A 15,823-nucleotide genomic window follows, 5' to 3' on the forward strand; every position below is an offset into this window, starting at 1 on the left:
AGAGGACACTCCAGAGAGGGACACTCCAAAAAAAGAGGAACACTCCAGAGAGGGACACTCCAAAAAAAGAGGACACTCCAGAGAGAGACACTCCAAAAAAAAGAGGACACTCCAGAGAGGGACACTGAAAAAAGAGGACACTCCAGAGAGGGCCACTGCGAAAAAGGAGAACACTCCAGAGAGGGATACTCCAAAAAAAACAGACAATACTCCAGAGAGGGACACCACAAAAAAGAGGACACTCCTGAAAGGGACACTAAAAAAAGAGGACACTCCAGAGAGGGCCACTCCAAAAAAGGAGAACACTCCAGAGAGGGATACTCCAAAAAAAAGAGGACACTCCAGAGAGGGATACTGAAAAAAGAGGACACTCCAGAGAGGGCCACTCCGAAAAAGGAGACCACTCCAGAGAGGCACACCACAAAAAAAGAGGACACTCTTGAAAAGTTTCCTTTCCGTATTGAGCAATCGTATCGGCCGTCTCATTAGTTGTGTTCTGGACCTCGATTAATTTTGACTGCCAACCATCGTTCTTCCAGTTGAAATACTGAATTATTACTGGATATATATAGATATATATATTGTGCATGTCTGAGTCCACATGAGATTGTAAATCAATAACACCTTTATTTGCCACTGAGGCGTACGTACCAGCTCTACGTACCAAGCACTCGGCTTCCCATTCTTCTCGACCACTTCAAAAACACGGGATTTTGTCTTTAATTCTACAATGAATTTACACTTCTGTTTTGGCATTGTAATGAGTTGTTTAATAAAATCAAACAAATATGTACGGTATGGACTCAAAAAAGGACACTCAATCACAGGATGAGGATGCCACCGGATATATATATATATATCTCTCTCTCTCTCTCTCTCTCTCTCTCTCTCTCTCTCTCTCTCTCTCTCTCTCTCTCTCTCTCTTTCTCTCCCCCTCCCTCTCTCTTTCTCTATCTCTCTCTCTCTCTCTCTCTCTCTCTCTCTCTCTCTCTCTCTCTCTCTCTCTCTCTCTCTCTCTCTATCTCTCTATCTCTCTATCTCTCTATCTCTCTATCTCTCTCTATCTCTCTCTCTCTCTCTCTCTCTCTCTCTCTCTCTCTCTCTCTCTCTCTCTCTCTCTCTCTCTCTCTCTCTCTATCTCTCTCTCTCTCTCTCTCTCTCTCTCTCTCTCTCTCTCTCTCTCTCTCTCTCTCTCTCTCTCTCTCTCTCTCTCTCTCTCTCTCTCTCTCTCTCTCTCTCTCTCTCTCTCTCTCTCTCTCTCTCTCTCTCTCTCTCTCTCTCTCTCTCTCTCTCTCTCTCTCTCTCTCTCTCTCTCTCTCTCTCTCTCTCTCTCTCTCTCTCTCTTTCTCTTTCTCTTTCTCTTTCTCTTTCTCTTTCTCTTTCTCTCTCTCTCTCTCTCTCTCTCTCTCTCTCTCTCTCTCTCTCTCTCTCTCTCTCTCTCTCTCTCTCTCTCTCTCTCTCTCTCTCTCTCTTTCTCTCTCTTTCTCTCTCTCCCCGTGAGACCGGACAGGAATTGGACACGTGGGTGTCGATGTTCGAACACGTCCATTGATGGAGTAGTACAGACTTGTACCAAACTGTCCTTGTCCAAACATTACATAACTGCATTTTATCACTGTAAGAAAATGTACAAAAATCGTTTCACCATTTAAATAAGGTAAAAAACAGTTTCCCAATTTTGTTTTTCTTGAATAATATGCAGTAGAGCTTTTGCATTTTCTCAGGGATAAATCTTCTATGGTAAACACAAACCTGGACGGATCGCCGAATGATTTTCCTTGGAGGCGAACTTCCTTGGAGATCATGGCGCACACGGGACAGGAGTTGCCCAACAACGAATAGACAAACACAAAAGATCTCACAAATGAAGGTTTAATGAACATAAATCAAATATTTTTTCATGGAAATAAATCAAAGCGTGATCATAAAAATGTAAGGTAAACTTGAGCTAATTTTGAGACGTTCCCACACCGACTCAAATACAGACAAGGCGAAAGATAAAATAAAAGAAAGCCCCTCCCTGTATCTTGGCACCGAGGTGTGTGACCAGAGATTTTTGGGAAACCGCACCCAAAAATGGCGCAAAGTCGCTCTGTGGGTGGGAAGCGTACTTAAGGTAATTAGTGCAGCGGCATTCAATGCCAGGGCCCAGAAACCACCGTGCATCTTCTTTTCACGAGCCAACTTGGCACACTGTTCCTCTCCAAGCAACGGTTCCACTCACAACCATGGCCAGCCTTCTTCCTCGAACATAGAATGGGATAACACCGAGTTATCCTGAGAGATGCGCTCCGCCTCTTCTTTCTCTCTCATAAACGTACAACTTCAGCACACAGGTAAATTCACGCAGCACGAACACGAAAATCGCGCTTCTATTCCGTCGTGCCGAGAGGAGAGCAAAAACGAGACCCTCTGTCTCAACCGTGGTCCTCACACCAATTATCTCCTCTGTCAGATCATGCCTTCTTGTCTGCCTTGCACCTTCTCGCGTCATCCCGACCAATCATCAGCCTCGGGGGCATCACTTGCCGGTATCAAGCTGGGAAGGCGGGGTTTCTTTCGCCTGCTTGGAAATGTTCGGCTCTGTTATTGTTGTTCAAAAGGTGGTTCTTTTTCTTTCCGGTTTGGGAAGTGCAAAACATAGGAAAAGGTCACAGGGGGCAATCACATACTGGGAGAAATTAGCCATAAACCATACTGAGTTAACACAGCACCACCACCCCGCCCCTCCCCCCTGAAGTGGTGACATGTATAAACTTAAGCTGACTGTTTTCCCTACTTAATTTACATTGAGATGTCTCCTCCTCGTCCACGGACCATGCTACACTATACAAATCCTACCTTTACGATCAAGTTCCTCCATCTAACCCACAAACGTAACAATATTATAAAACGCAAGGCAAAATGTTGCACGTCTGGTGTTGGCTTACTGGTTAGGTTGGTGGGCTTGGGATCCTGGAATCCTGAATTCTCAGTCCCACTTGGCTGTTTAATTAATACCAGGTGAAGTTAACTCTGCCTGTCATCCTTCTGAGGCTGACAAAAAGAGTACCAGCTTGCTGGCATCCTGTGCTGGAGTGGTGACCTGCTCAGGCATCCTCATGGGGTTCCAGATGTAATTAACCTTCAAAGGGACATTGCACTGAGGTTTAAATTCATCATTCAAATCGTTTCGCTAAAAGGTGAAAAAGGAATCACTGCAATGGTTATGAGAGCTTCTGCACAATATTATTTGGAATAACTGCAGGTGGTTTCAAAAGTACCTGAGAGTACACTTGTGAATTTTTAATTGTTTTTATATTTTGTTCTATGAATTTTTTTTATCAGATTAGCTAAATAGATGTGACTGACAGAGGTAGTGCCATGGTCTTATTCAGATGGCTGTTGAATTGCGTACAAGTGTTTTCGAATTGACTTACAAAGAATGAATATGTGTCTGAAATGCATCTCGTCAGGCCCCCGATTACAGCAGTCTGTATGTCTGTCCGAGGCCAGAGACTATAAAATCTATCAAAGAAACATTTGAAGCAAACTGAGTCAGTGCATCATGCACCTCTCTCCATGGATAGAGACCATCCATCCATCCATCCATCCAATGAGACCATACTCTGTGCAGAACGTTGGTGCTGCCAAAGCAGTCTCCTTGGCGATTGGACACAATCCTGGACGGGTCGCCACTCCGACCTCCGGGAGACCCAGGACTGGAAAGTTTTTTGCGGACATTTGGGTCACCCTGTATAATTCAGGGCCATCAGTCAAACAAAAGGTCGTCGTTAAAATGACCATGCGCACACTTAAAATTCCTCTCCATCACGACCACCCCTATGGAAATTAAACAAATCGCTTTCTTTCTCGATCTGGGCCATTGTTCCTTGAGGCAAATCTCTCACGCACGCTGCTGCGAAAGGCTAATGACAACACCCGATGTTTGCTCAGCAATTGCGTGGGGTAAGCTTACGACATAACCTTCGCTCCCTGTCCAGCCGTGACAGTGGTCATACGTCCAAGCGACGTCCATCCCCTTTTGGTGTACAGTGGAGAGTGATCGTGTGGGTCAATCATTGGACCGGGAAATCTTATCTATTTCTAGAAGGACACTCTACGAAGTGGAACACTGGAGCAGAGGACCTGCCAAGGGACAAATAAGATTTTGTCCACTTAATTGGACTTTTTTTGATTGACTGCAAAAATTCAGACAGCGTAGGTGAGGGACAACTTCACATGGCCAAAAGGTCAACAACCATTTCAACATTCTTCCTTCCAAGTATTCAAAACAGCTGTTCACCACCACCTCATGTCTTCCCCCATACAAATCCTCGATCTTTTCTACCCCCGTAAATCCACCCAAAAAACCACCTCCTTCAATTTCCCTGCTTTCCTTTCCTGAAAGTCCCTGTAGTGTCCATACTGTGTACCCCGTGTACCCCTCAACATCCCTCTCCCTTCTATAGATCTAATGTATCCGTTCCTTACTGTTTTGCGCATTCCTCTCCCGCCCCTCTTATCTCCTGCTGCTTTTGCTACATGTTCTGCATGTTAGCTCTTTTATGAGCCTTGACAATATATCCAAAAATAAATAAATAAATAAATAAATGTACCGTTTATTAATTCGGGGATGTTCATGAGATTAGGCATCCATTTGAACATTTCAACGTCATAGTTCCCTAAAACGATGGGAGCAGTGAATGCATGAGTGTGTGAGTCCGCATTGTCTCGGAAAGCAGCAGCATCATGAAAACATTATTACGTCATTGTGTGCGAGTACGAGCACGGAATCTCGGGAGGGGGATTACATCCAGTGACGTGTCAACAATGATGTAACCACTATGACTGAATATACATTTATAGCTCAATCTCAGTGAAGTACATACTCACTATAAAGAGTGGAGTTCACCATCGTTTCGGCCTTTTACTCCATTTGTAAATGTTTACCTCCCTCTGCTGGAGGGATGTTTGTAGTGATTTGAATTTTTTTTTTTTAACAGGTAGCACAGGCAGTATTTAGGATGACATCGGCGACTATAACTACTACTACTATTACTACTACTATAACGACTACAACTACTGCTGCTACAACTATGGCCCCAATTATTCCCACCTTCTTAAGGGGTCAACTGGGAAAATATTTCGTCTCAAGTCTGTCACGAACCGGTTGGCCAGGCCTGACATTCGACTGAAGGTGATTTGGGCAGGATTTTGTCTTTTGTTCAGGTTACCAGCGATAACTCTCCAACACTTTGCCAAAGACACCGAGGATTGCTCAACATCCACCAACGACGAGTGCTGGCAGAAGGGTCATCCGGCTTAACGATCATCAGAGTGATGGCAAATCCTACGATGCTTCACCCTGCCTGCAAAACACCAGGATGACAGTTTGCAGCTGGGTCACTATTCGAACCCTGGCTTGACAGTTCAGAGGCGAGTACACATACCTCAATGGGCATTGGTTATCAAACCCAATACAATCCCAATACAATCCCAATACAATCTCAAAACAATCATGATTTATATAAGACAAGTAAGAACGATTGTCCCCTCTGAACAACATGCGTATTTTCCTCCTACTTTTGAAGTATCTTTCTCTCCCCAAAAATGAAACATCCCCATAACAGGCTGCTGCCACCACCATGCTCCATGTCATGCTGAAAGGTGAACTTCCGTCTCAATTTCAGCTTTCTTGCAGAGAGCAGCAGGTTTTCCTCGAGGATTTTTCTGTATTTTGCTCCATCCATTTTCCCTTTAATCCTGATAAGAGCCCCCAGTCCCTGCTGATGAGAAACATCCCACAACATGATGCTGCCACCACCATGCTTCACAGTCGGGATGAAAAGAAAAAAAAATTGTAAGCAATCTAGAGGCTCAGATGGGAGCGAACACAGAATGTGCAACAATGGGAGCAGGATTTAAGAGGCGCGGGAGTTGGAAGGACAAACCAGTGGGGGGAACAGAGACGTGAAGAGATCTGTGGAAGGGATATGGATGGTGTGAGTTACACAGGGGAAACAAGATGGACATGAGAGGGACTTTCAGGAAGGAAAGCAGGGAATTTGAAGGAGGTGGGTTTGGGTGGATTAGAGGGGGTAGAAAAGATCATGGTTTTGGTTGGGGGAAGATAAGAGGTGGTGGTGAGCATCTGTATTGAAGACCTGGAGGGAAGAGAGGGATTGCAGAGAGTGCGGGAGTTGTAAAATTCCGAAGGTGGGAAAAAAGAGGAATGAAAGAGGGAAGGTCAGCAGTAATTCTTGATTTTGGTAGTTTTAACAGAAGGGGGTTGCTGGCGGACCTTGTGTGCCCTGCGGAAATGTGGGTGGGGTGGGGGTGGGGGTGGGGGGGCATGTTGCAGACAGAGCAGGGGGTGTGAGACCAGAGAGGAGATGGTAGAAGACAGAAAGACCACCGACCTGCCTGCGGTGAGAGAGTGATAGAACCAAAGAATTAGCCTCATCAGCGGAGATACCAATGATCGCAAATGCCTTGGTTTCCATAGCTTGAAGCCAAGAAAGGAGAGAGGCAGGAGCACCGGCCTCAGGGGAGAGCAATACTCTATCGGGTTGAAGATGAAAGCTTTGTATGTGGTCAGAAGCTCAGGTGTGCCAAGGAAGGACTTTGCATGATGGAGGATGCCCAGTCGGTGACTGGCTTTGGAGGCCAGGTTGGAAATGCGGCTTTCCCAGGAAAGATCATGGCAGATAGTGAGGCCCAGAAACTTGAATGAAAGGAATTCTTCCAGATGGTCCTTTCGGAGAGACAGAGTGAGAGTGTGAGATTTCTCAGGATTGAAAGACATGTTCCATGTGTTGGACCAGTTTGTGATTTTATCCAGATCTGCAGTGAGCGAAGAAGCTTCTGCTTACTGATCTGAGGGATGACACATGGTACTGAAGAGAGTGGAGTCATCAACAAAAAGATAAAAAGGATTTTCCAGAGAGTCGGAGAGATCATTGATTAAAACCAGAAAAAGAACAGGGCCCAGAACGCTGCCTTGAGGAACTTCAGCCTGGACATGAACAGGGAATGAGAGAACTCCGTGAAGGGGCACACGTTGGCTCCAACAGAAGAGGAAGTCTGCGAGCCATGAGTGGAGATGGCCTTGGATGCCATAGGAAGAGACTTTGGTGAGTAGTGCAGGGTCTCAGACTGTGTCAAAAGCATGAGATATATCTTGGGATATAGCTCTCATTTCATGTCCGGCATTGAGGACCTCCATCCATTGTTGGGAGAGCAGAAGCAGCATATCCAGGGTAGAGTGACCTGGTCTGAAACCAAATTGATCATGGGAAATCAAGCCATTGGAGAAGAGGAAGGATTCAATATCTGAAGCGATGGTGGATTCCATAACCTTGCTGATGATTGGGAGAAGGCTGATTGGTCTGTATTTGCAGGGATCTGTTTTTGCACCTTTTTATGCAGGGTGGTGATGTTAGCAGATTTTCAAGCAGATGGCAGATGACCTTGAGCAAATGAGAGGGTGAATAGAACAGAGAGGGTGTGAGCAAGAGCAGAGGAGCAGGTTTTTAGGACACGTGGGCTGATGCCATCTGGACCGGTTACAGAATCTAAGTTGAGGTTTCACAGAAAGCTCTCCACCTTGTCAGGAGAAAATGATACAGAGTCCAGGAATAGCTGGGTGCGAATGGGTAAGGTGGGTATAGAAAGTGATGGGTTTTGGACACAAGATTTAGAAGAAAAACACGGAGTTTAGGCATTCAGCCTTTTCACATGCAGTGTCAGTTGTGTGGCCATTTGAGGTAATGGAGGGGATGGAGGGGGAACATACACCAGAAAGAGACTTAACTATATGCCACTAGGATTTGGAGGAGGGAGAGAGGTTTGAGCGTTCAGACCTGAGATGTGAAAGATGTTGTTTTCTGGCTTTCCTGAGGGTTGATACACACTTGTTATGAGCTTTGTGGAAGGAACTGAGATTACCCTCAGTTGGATTTGCCTTCCATGAGGTGAAAGCAAGTTATTTCATTTCAACTGCCTCGCCACAAGCTTCAATGTACCATAGGTGGGAGGAAGGGTTGGACAACTGAAGATGAGATGGGATAAATCTCTGCATGAAAGAGAGCAAGTTTCTTTGAAAGAATTCCCAGGATAAGTTGATGTTGGAGAAAGTAGAGCCGGGAGACCAGTCTAGAAGTTTTATGGCTGCTTGAAGACCCTACCAGTTGGACTGAGTGATATGCCAGACTTGATGGCGCTGAGGTTGTGACATGTTTCTCTAATAACAGCCAGAGAGGTGTCTACTTTGACAAGCATGTGGACAGATAAAATGATTTCATCGGCGGAAGAACAGCAAATATTTTCAGGGAAATTGGCCAAAATTAGAGCCAGAAAAGATGGAGTACCATTGGCTGAGATCGGGAAGTTGACGGATTGAATCAGTCCCAATGAGTTGCAGAAGTCTTTTGCTGAAGTGCCATGGCAGGTGAGAGAGGTACCCACCCCCAGCCAACTGGCATGATGACAATTGAGTCACCACATATGAGGAAGGGGGAGTTGTGATGAGAGGGTGGGATGTTGTTCTTTGGGTGATGTGCTGTGTTCGGTTTGTGCAAACGTACCATTTTGCTTTTATTCCAAAAAGGTCCATCTTGATTTTATCAGAACACAAAACGTTTTGCCACATGGTTGCAGAATCTCTGGAGTGTTTTTTTATATACCACAAATGGAACTCAAGATGGGCTTTTTGAGTCATGGCTTTTTTCTTGCCACCCTACCATACAGGCCAGACCTGTGGAGTGCTTGGGATATTGTTGTAACATGCACACAGTGACCAGTTTTTGCCATAAAGGTGTGCAGCTCTTTGAAAGTTGTTACTGACCTCTTGGTGACCACTCTGATCAGTCTCTTCCTTGCCTGGTCATCCAGTTTGGAGGGATGGCTTGATCTAGGCAAGGCTTTGGAGGTACCATACACCTTCCACTTCTTAATGATTGTCTTGACTGTGCTCCAAGGGATACTCAAAGCCTTTGAAATATTTCCATACACATCCCCTGATCTGTGTCTTTCCACAACTTTATCCCAGAAGTCTTTTGAAAACTCCTTGGGGCACATGGTTGAGTCTTTGCTGTGAAATGCACCACCCAACAGAGGAAACCTACAGGAACAGCTGATTTTATTCTGAAATAAAAGAATCACTGCAAGCTAACACAGGTGGAGGCCAATTAACTTGGTGTGTGATTTTGTAGGTGATTGGTTACACCTGGGCTAATTTACAATTGCTCTTATAAAGGGGGGGGGGGGGTGGAACACTTATCCAACCAAGATATTCTTGTTTTGTATATTTAATTAATTTCCTAAAATTTGTAGAATTTATTTTTCACTTGGAAGTTGTGGGTTACGGTGTGTAAATATAGGTGGAAAAAGTCTGATTTAATGCAATTTAATTACAGGGTATAAGGCAACAAAAGGGGAAAACTTTGAAAGGGGATGTACACTTTCTCTAGGCACTGTATAAAGCAGTGCCCAGAAATAGCACGATCACAGAAATGATTTTTTTTGTCATCAGCTTTATCCACCAATTAGAAGCAAGCTTTCATGAGTTGTCAGGGAATTATGTATTGTAGGAAAGGTCATGATTGGTTCTTTGGGTTGAAGTCAGTTTAAACTCATTTGTATACACCATACACGTCTCGGCCACGATGGTAGCTCGACGCGCTTTATCGGTTAACCCATCCATTCTGAAAAAGTTAATTACATTACATCACAGTACTGTCTGTATTTGCAGGCTTTCTGAAAATTTCATCTCCTCCATTAAATAGTTAATGAGCAGGAAAAACATCTCCATGGAAATGGCGTCATGCAATTGCTGGGTGTTCCTTTACAGTGGAACTTTTTGAAAATTCTACCTGGTGATGTATCCTCTGTGGTTGAAGATGTGTTCTTGTTCCATCAATGCCAAGCAGTATTACCTGTTTGCCGAATTTTTATATGTCCTGCATTTTTCTTATTTCCAATTTGCTTACTACAGGTGCAGTACTGTAATCCACTTGAAATTTTACTTGCAAATATGATATATGTTCTCTGTGCGTTTATTTTTAAAAATTATTTATCGTGTGAGGGGTGGAGTGGAGTGGTGCCAAATGAAGGGTCTGCCCCGGGTGCCAAATATGCCCCTGACCCCAACCATTTCCTTTGACTCCCAATGATATTAGCTTTTGTCGGCCTCATTGGTTCTCGACTTATTTGAATGGAAAATTCATGCCGAGAGCTGCAACGCTCACTTCTCCTCCTGTGTCCACGGTGGTTCAGTAGGTCCTCGCTTAACATTGTCCCGGTTAACATTGTTTCGTTATTAAGTCGCTGATATATGAGAGAACCTACTCATTCAAAGTCATTCACCGTCCCATTATAAAGTCGTTTTCCCTCTAATTTAGTTCCAAACTCATGGTTTTCCTCATTTTAATGAAGCTGCAGTGTACATCATACCGTAAATACTGGTGCATAAGGCCACCCAGACAGGGTCAGATTTTCCAATAGGCAACATAGGCCATTGGCCTAGGGCCCACCAGTTATTGGGGGCCCACCGGGACTTGTGGGTTCTCTGATCGGCCAAGGAGTAGGCTAGTAGCCCCTATAGTAAAATAAATAAAATAAAATAAGATACCGAAAAATATAACAGTACATTTTAAAATTCCCCTTTTTCCACCATCTATCTATCTATCTATCTATATATCTATCTATCTATCTATCTATCCATCTATCTGTAGATTATATACATTACGTGTTGTATTTAGTGGACTTCATTGTTGTATTACATGCATTTTTGTGTTCTTATTTTGTGACATTGGTATCTCTTATACTAGACTTGAACGAATTTATTATTACTTTATGCTTGCAGATTAATCCCCTTGACACAAACAGTATCATTGACAAATTTGCCATAGAAAAAAGCAGGAAAATGTAATTTTGAACTTCACATAGTTGTGCTTGCAAAATTTATTATGCTTCAGTTTCATTGTATTTTTCCATTATTTCTATGTGTAAGATGTACATGATATGGAACTTGATTTACTTTGATATACTTGATATGGAACTGATTTGATTAAAAATTATTGATGTGTTACATTATGTTGTAATTCTTTTTTTTTGCATTACAATATTATCATATATATATATATATATATATATATATATATATATATATATATATATATATATATATATATATATATATATATATATATATATATATATATATAATTTTTTCTGTGGGGGAGGACTGATAAGGTTTGGCCTAGGGCCCACAAGCAAGTAAATCCGGCCCTGCACCCAGAATATGTAAGGTATAGGCCTAATATACACCACACTGTGCATTGACAACATCAGTGGGTTCTGGGCTGAAGTTACTCAGGTGTGCATGAATGGTGTGTGGAGGAAGTAGTGGCCTGGATGTGTTAATGGACGTGACTAAAGTGGCCTGGATGTGTTAATGTGATGTGTTAATGGATGTGAAAAGTAGTGGCCTGGATGTGACTTGAATGGATTTGAATATGTCCTCACGATGAAGAAAGTTATCCTTGTCTTGGCCAATAAAGTGGGTTTTGATGAGGTGGAAGAAGTCAACGTTACACAACTTCGGCAATCACACGGAGAAGAGCTAACCAATGAGAGATGATGATATTCAATCGATTTGTTTAAATTTTTTTTAAATATAGCGAACGTAGTGTGCTTCATACTTAACGCGTGCACATGAGAGAATAGGAAACAACAATAACAACACAATACCATGGCAATTTGGAATCCATGTGGTTGGCTATGACCCTTTTGCTTCTGTTTTTTTTTTTGCTTCCGGTTTTTTTTTGCTTCTGGTTTTTGTCATGGGGAATGATGCATGCCGGGAGATAAAGGCATCGTCGGAGATATGAAAGACCCAAATATCAGACATGGTGTATATTTCCTCCACTGATTTTAATAAAGATATCTCCCGCATCATCAAAAAAAATTTTTAATCGTGATTTACATTATTTGATCGCTGATCCCGAATCCAGGCCAAAGTAACCGGAAATTGCGTATACAGATGTGAACAAGTTATAGGTAATGTCAGAAGCGAATGTAAGAAGAATACTACGTTCGCTTCTAGTATTTATTTTTTTAGATGAGATCCTGTTCTAGGCGGTGTAGTCGTTGTGAAGGTAATGTTGAGGTATAATGTTGAGGAATTTTTTTTTCAGATGAGATCCTGTTTTAGGCGGTGTAGTTGTTGTTGTGAAGGTCCTGTTGAGGTAATATTTATTTTTTTAGATGAGATCCTGTTCTAGGCGGTGTAGTTGTCGTTGTGAAGGTAATGTTGAGGATTTTTTTTTTTCAGATGAAATCCTGTTCTTGGCAGTGTAGTTGTTGTTGTGAAGGTAATGTTGAGTTAATATTAATTTTTTTTAGATGAGATCCTGTTCTAGGCGGTGTAGTTGTCAGTGTGAAGGGAATGTTGGGGATTTTTTTTTTCAGATGAGATCCTGTTCTTGGTGGTGTAGTTGTTGTTGTGAAGGTAATGTTAAGGTAATATTCATTTTTTTTAGATGAGATCCTGTTCTAGGCTGTGTAGTTGTCGTTGTGAAGGGAATGTTGAGGATTTTTTTTTTTTTCAGATGAGATCCTGTTCTTGGCGGTGGAGTTGTTGTTGTGAAGATAATGTTGAGGTCATATTAATTTTTTTTAGATGAGATCCTGTTCTAGGCGGTGTAGTTGTCGTTGTGAAGGGAATGTTGAGGATTTTTTTTTTTCAGATGAGATCCTATTCTAGGCAGTGTAGTTGTTGTTGTGAAGGTAATGTTGAGGTATAATAAAGATATCTCCCGCATCATCAAAAAATAATTTTTAATCGTGATTTACATTATTTGATCGCTGATCCCGAATCCAGGCCGAAGTAACCTGAAATTGCAGCATCGAAATTAAGAAGAATTCTATGTTCGCTTCTCGGCTTTGCCTTTTCCATATTACTCTATATGTAAATAATGTCTTTTTTCTGGCAATAATTTTTTCCCTGGGACCTAACCCCCCTATTTACATCAAACCTTATGGGGGAATTGGATTCACAGAAAGTCGTTTTCAGTTCAAGTTGCACTTTTCAAGAATGTAACAACAACTTGAATAAGTCCCGACTGTATTTTGTACGATTGCTGGGCCGAACGTCGAGTTGTTCCAGGGAAAGACAACCGCACTATTGCAAGACAATCTTTTGTGGTTTCATCGACAACCCCTGAATTTTTTTGTTACTGTAACCTATGTTAAAAGCCATTAAAAATTCGTGATCAAAAAGGGGATAATTCAATGTCAAAGAGTACAGGTAACCTGAATGACTGCATTTCTTTACATCAGGTGTCACAAACTTCTGTTCCCCAGTGGGTGTGTTTATATTTAAAACTATTTTTCCTGTTTGAGTTTATTGAGCCATTTGTTGTGCATTTTATAACATGCTAACATCGATCCACAATGCGGTGGAAATCCAGGACAATGTAAATGAACAAAGGTCTGAATGACAAGTTCAACCCACTTTCAACAGTGCCAAGTTTGTAATGTGAAGGTTATTTTTCCCTCAAGGTTCCTTTATTAGAACACGAGGGCTGGTTGGCAGTATAGCCGCTGGAGGTATGGACGCTCACCTGTCACCTCAAAGCTGTCTAGCTTGGGTTCGGAATCCTGGCCCAGCTATAAACTGCCATCATGATATTTCACAGGCTGGGTGGTGCCGTCCCTCGGATGGTGTCCCGTCTGTCAGAATTAGTTGGCGGACGTTAAAGATCCCACGGTGTCCTTCACAAATAGGAGGCGAACTATCACCGGCACCCAAACCAAATGACAAATTCCTGCTCCAACAACTGCTGGGAAGGCAAAGGCAAAGGCAAACTACCCAGTATAATGCTTGCCAGGAAACTGCTTCGGGCAGAAAACGAATCCGAATGTCAATGGTGGAGTTGGTAAAGTGTATTTTAATAAATTAATAAGCCAAAGTTGTGTGTTGGAGTCGGTGATGGAAAAGTGTGTATATACATAAATTATGTTTTTTTATTTTTTGTATACCTTGGTCGAGGCTCGTATGAGAGCTAACACACAACTCACAACAAGGAGGCATGAGACAAGAGGGGCGGGAGTGGAGCGGACAAAACAGTGGGGAACAGACACATGAGGTGAACTGTGGAAGGGAGAGGGATGGGGATGGGACGGGTAACATGGCGAAGAGAAGAAGGACATTACAGGGACTTTCAGGAAGGAAAGCAGGGGAATTGAAGGAAGTGGGCTTGGGTGGATTATCGGGGGTAGAAAAGATCGAGGATTTGGATGGGGGAAGATAAGAGGTGGTGGTGAACAGCTGTTTTGAAAGCCTGGAGGGAAGAATGGGAAAGAATAGAGGGAGGAAGTTTATTCCAAAGGCGGGAAAAAGGAGGAATGAAAGAGTGAAGATGAGCAGTGATTCGTGAATTTGGTAGTTTTACCAGAAGGGGGTTGTTGGCGGACCTTGAGCGCCCTGTGGAAATGAGGTGGGGACAAATCGCAGAGAGAGCAGGGGGGGGGCAAGGCTGGAGAGGAGTCGGTAGAAGACAGAAAGACCACCAACCAAACTGCGGTGATTGAGTGAGAGGCCCAAAGACTCAGCTTCATTGCGGGCGATGCCGATGATCTTAAATGCCCTGGTTTCGACAGCGTGAAGCCGAGAAAGGTGGGAGGCAGGAGCACCAGCCCAGAGGGGAGATCAGTACTCCATCAGGCAACGGACAAAAGCTTTGTAAGTGGTCAGGAGCTCAGGAGGGCCGAGGAAGGACTTTGCACGACGGAGGATTCCCAGTCGGCGACTGGCTTTTGAGGCGAGGTTGGAAATGTGACTTTCCCAGGAAAGGTCATGGTAGATAGTGAGACCCAGAAGCTTGAAAGAAAAGACTTCTTCCAGAGGATTGTTGAGAAAGTGGATGGGGGGGTTTTCTAAACGGTCCTTTCGAAGAGACATAGTGAGAGTGTGAGATTTGTCTGGATTTAAAGACATGTTCCACATGTTGGACCAGTTTGTGATTTTATCCAGATCTGCAGTGAGCGAAGAAGCTGCTGCTTGCCGGTCTGAGGGATGACAGATGGTACGGCAGAGGGTGGAGTCGTCGGCAAAGAGAAATAGAGGATTTTCCAGAGAGTCCGAGAGATCATTGATGAAAACCAGAAAAAGAACAGGACCCAGAACGCTACCTTGAGGAACTCCAGCCTGCACAGGAAGAGGGGATGAAAGAACTCCATTTCGGGCCACACGTTGACTGTGACAGGAGAGGAAGTCTGCGAGCCATGAGTGGAGATGGCCTTGAAAGTGTATACAATCCTGTACTATTCTCTCCCGTAAAAACGTTTTTCTAAAAAAAATACCAAAATTCGGAAATACAACCGTGTCCCATAATATTGTTGCGGTTGAGGAAATTCGCAAACCACCATTCAGGTCCTGTAGGTGAGATATCTCTGTAAGTACATGTGTAGTTAGCCCCAAACCCATTGTTTAGAGGGAATAAATGTGATTCATTCAGGCTGCGACCCTTTAAGATAGCCGTTTTTCTGTTCTATCTTTATTTCGAACCAACCACGTCTCAACCGCCATCACACAACAACCACCAACCGCAACTCCGCTTCACAACAACAACGCCAACAGCCACGACCTTTACCTTCACAACTCGCTCCCGCAAACATCGCATCACCGCCATTCCAAACGTCCGCATGGCCATGGACCACCACTTTAGACCCTCCACCACCTTCGCCTCTCCTTCTGCGGCCATTCCCGCACCGCTTGTGAGCACCGAGCGTCAGGCTGTCCTGGACTCGTACAGGGTGCGCGCCGAGCCGCGGGTAC

Source organism: Eptatretus burgeri, chromosome 14, assembly GCF_056783735.1.
Source record: "Eptatretus burgeri isolate ZD-2024b chromosome 14, Ebu_testis_v1, whole genome shotgun sequence".
Lineage (NCBI taxonomy): Eukaryota > Metazoa > Chordata > Myxini > Myxiniformes > Myxinidae > Eptatretus > Eptatretus burgeri.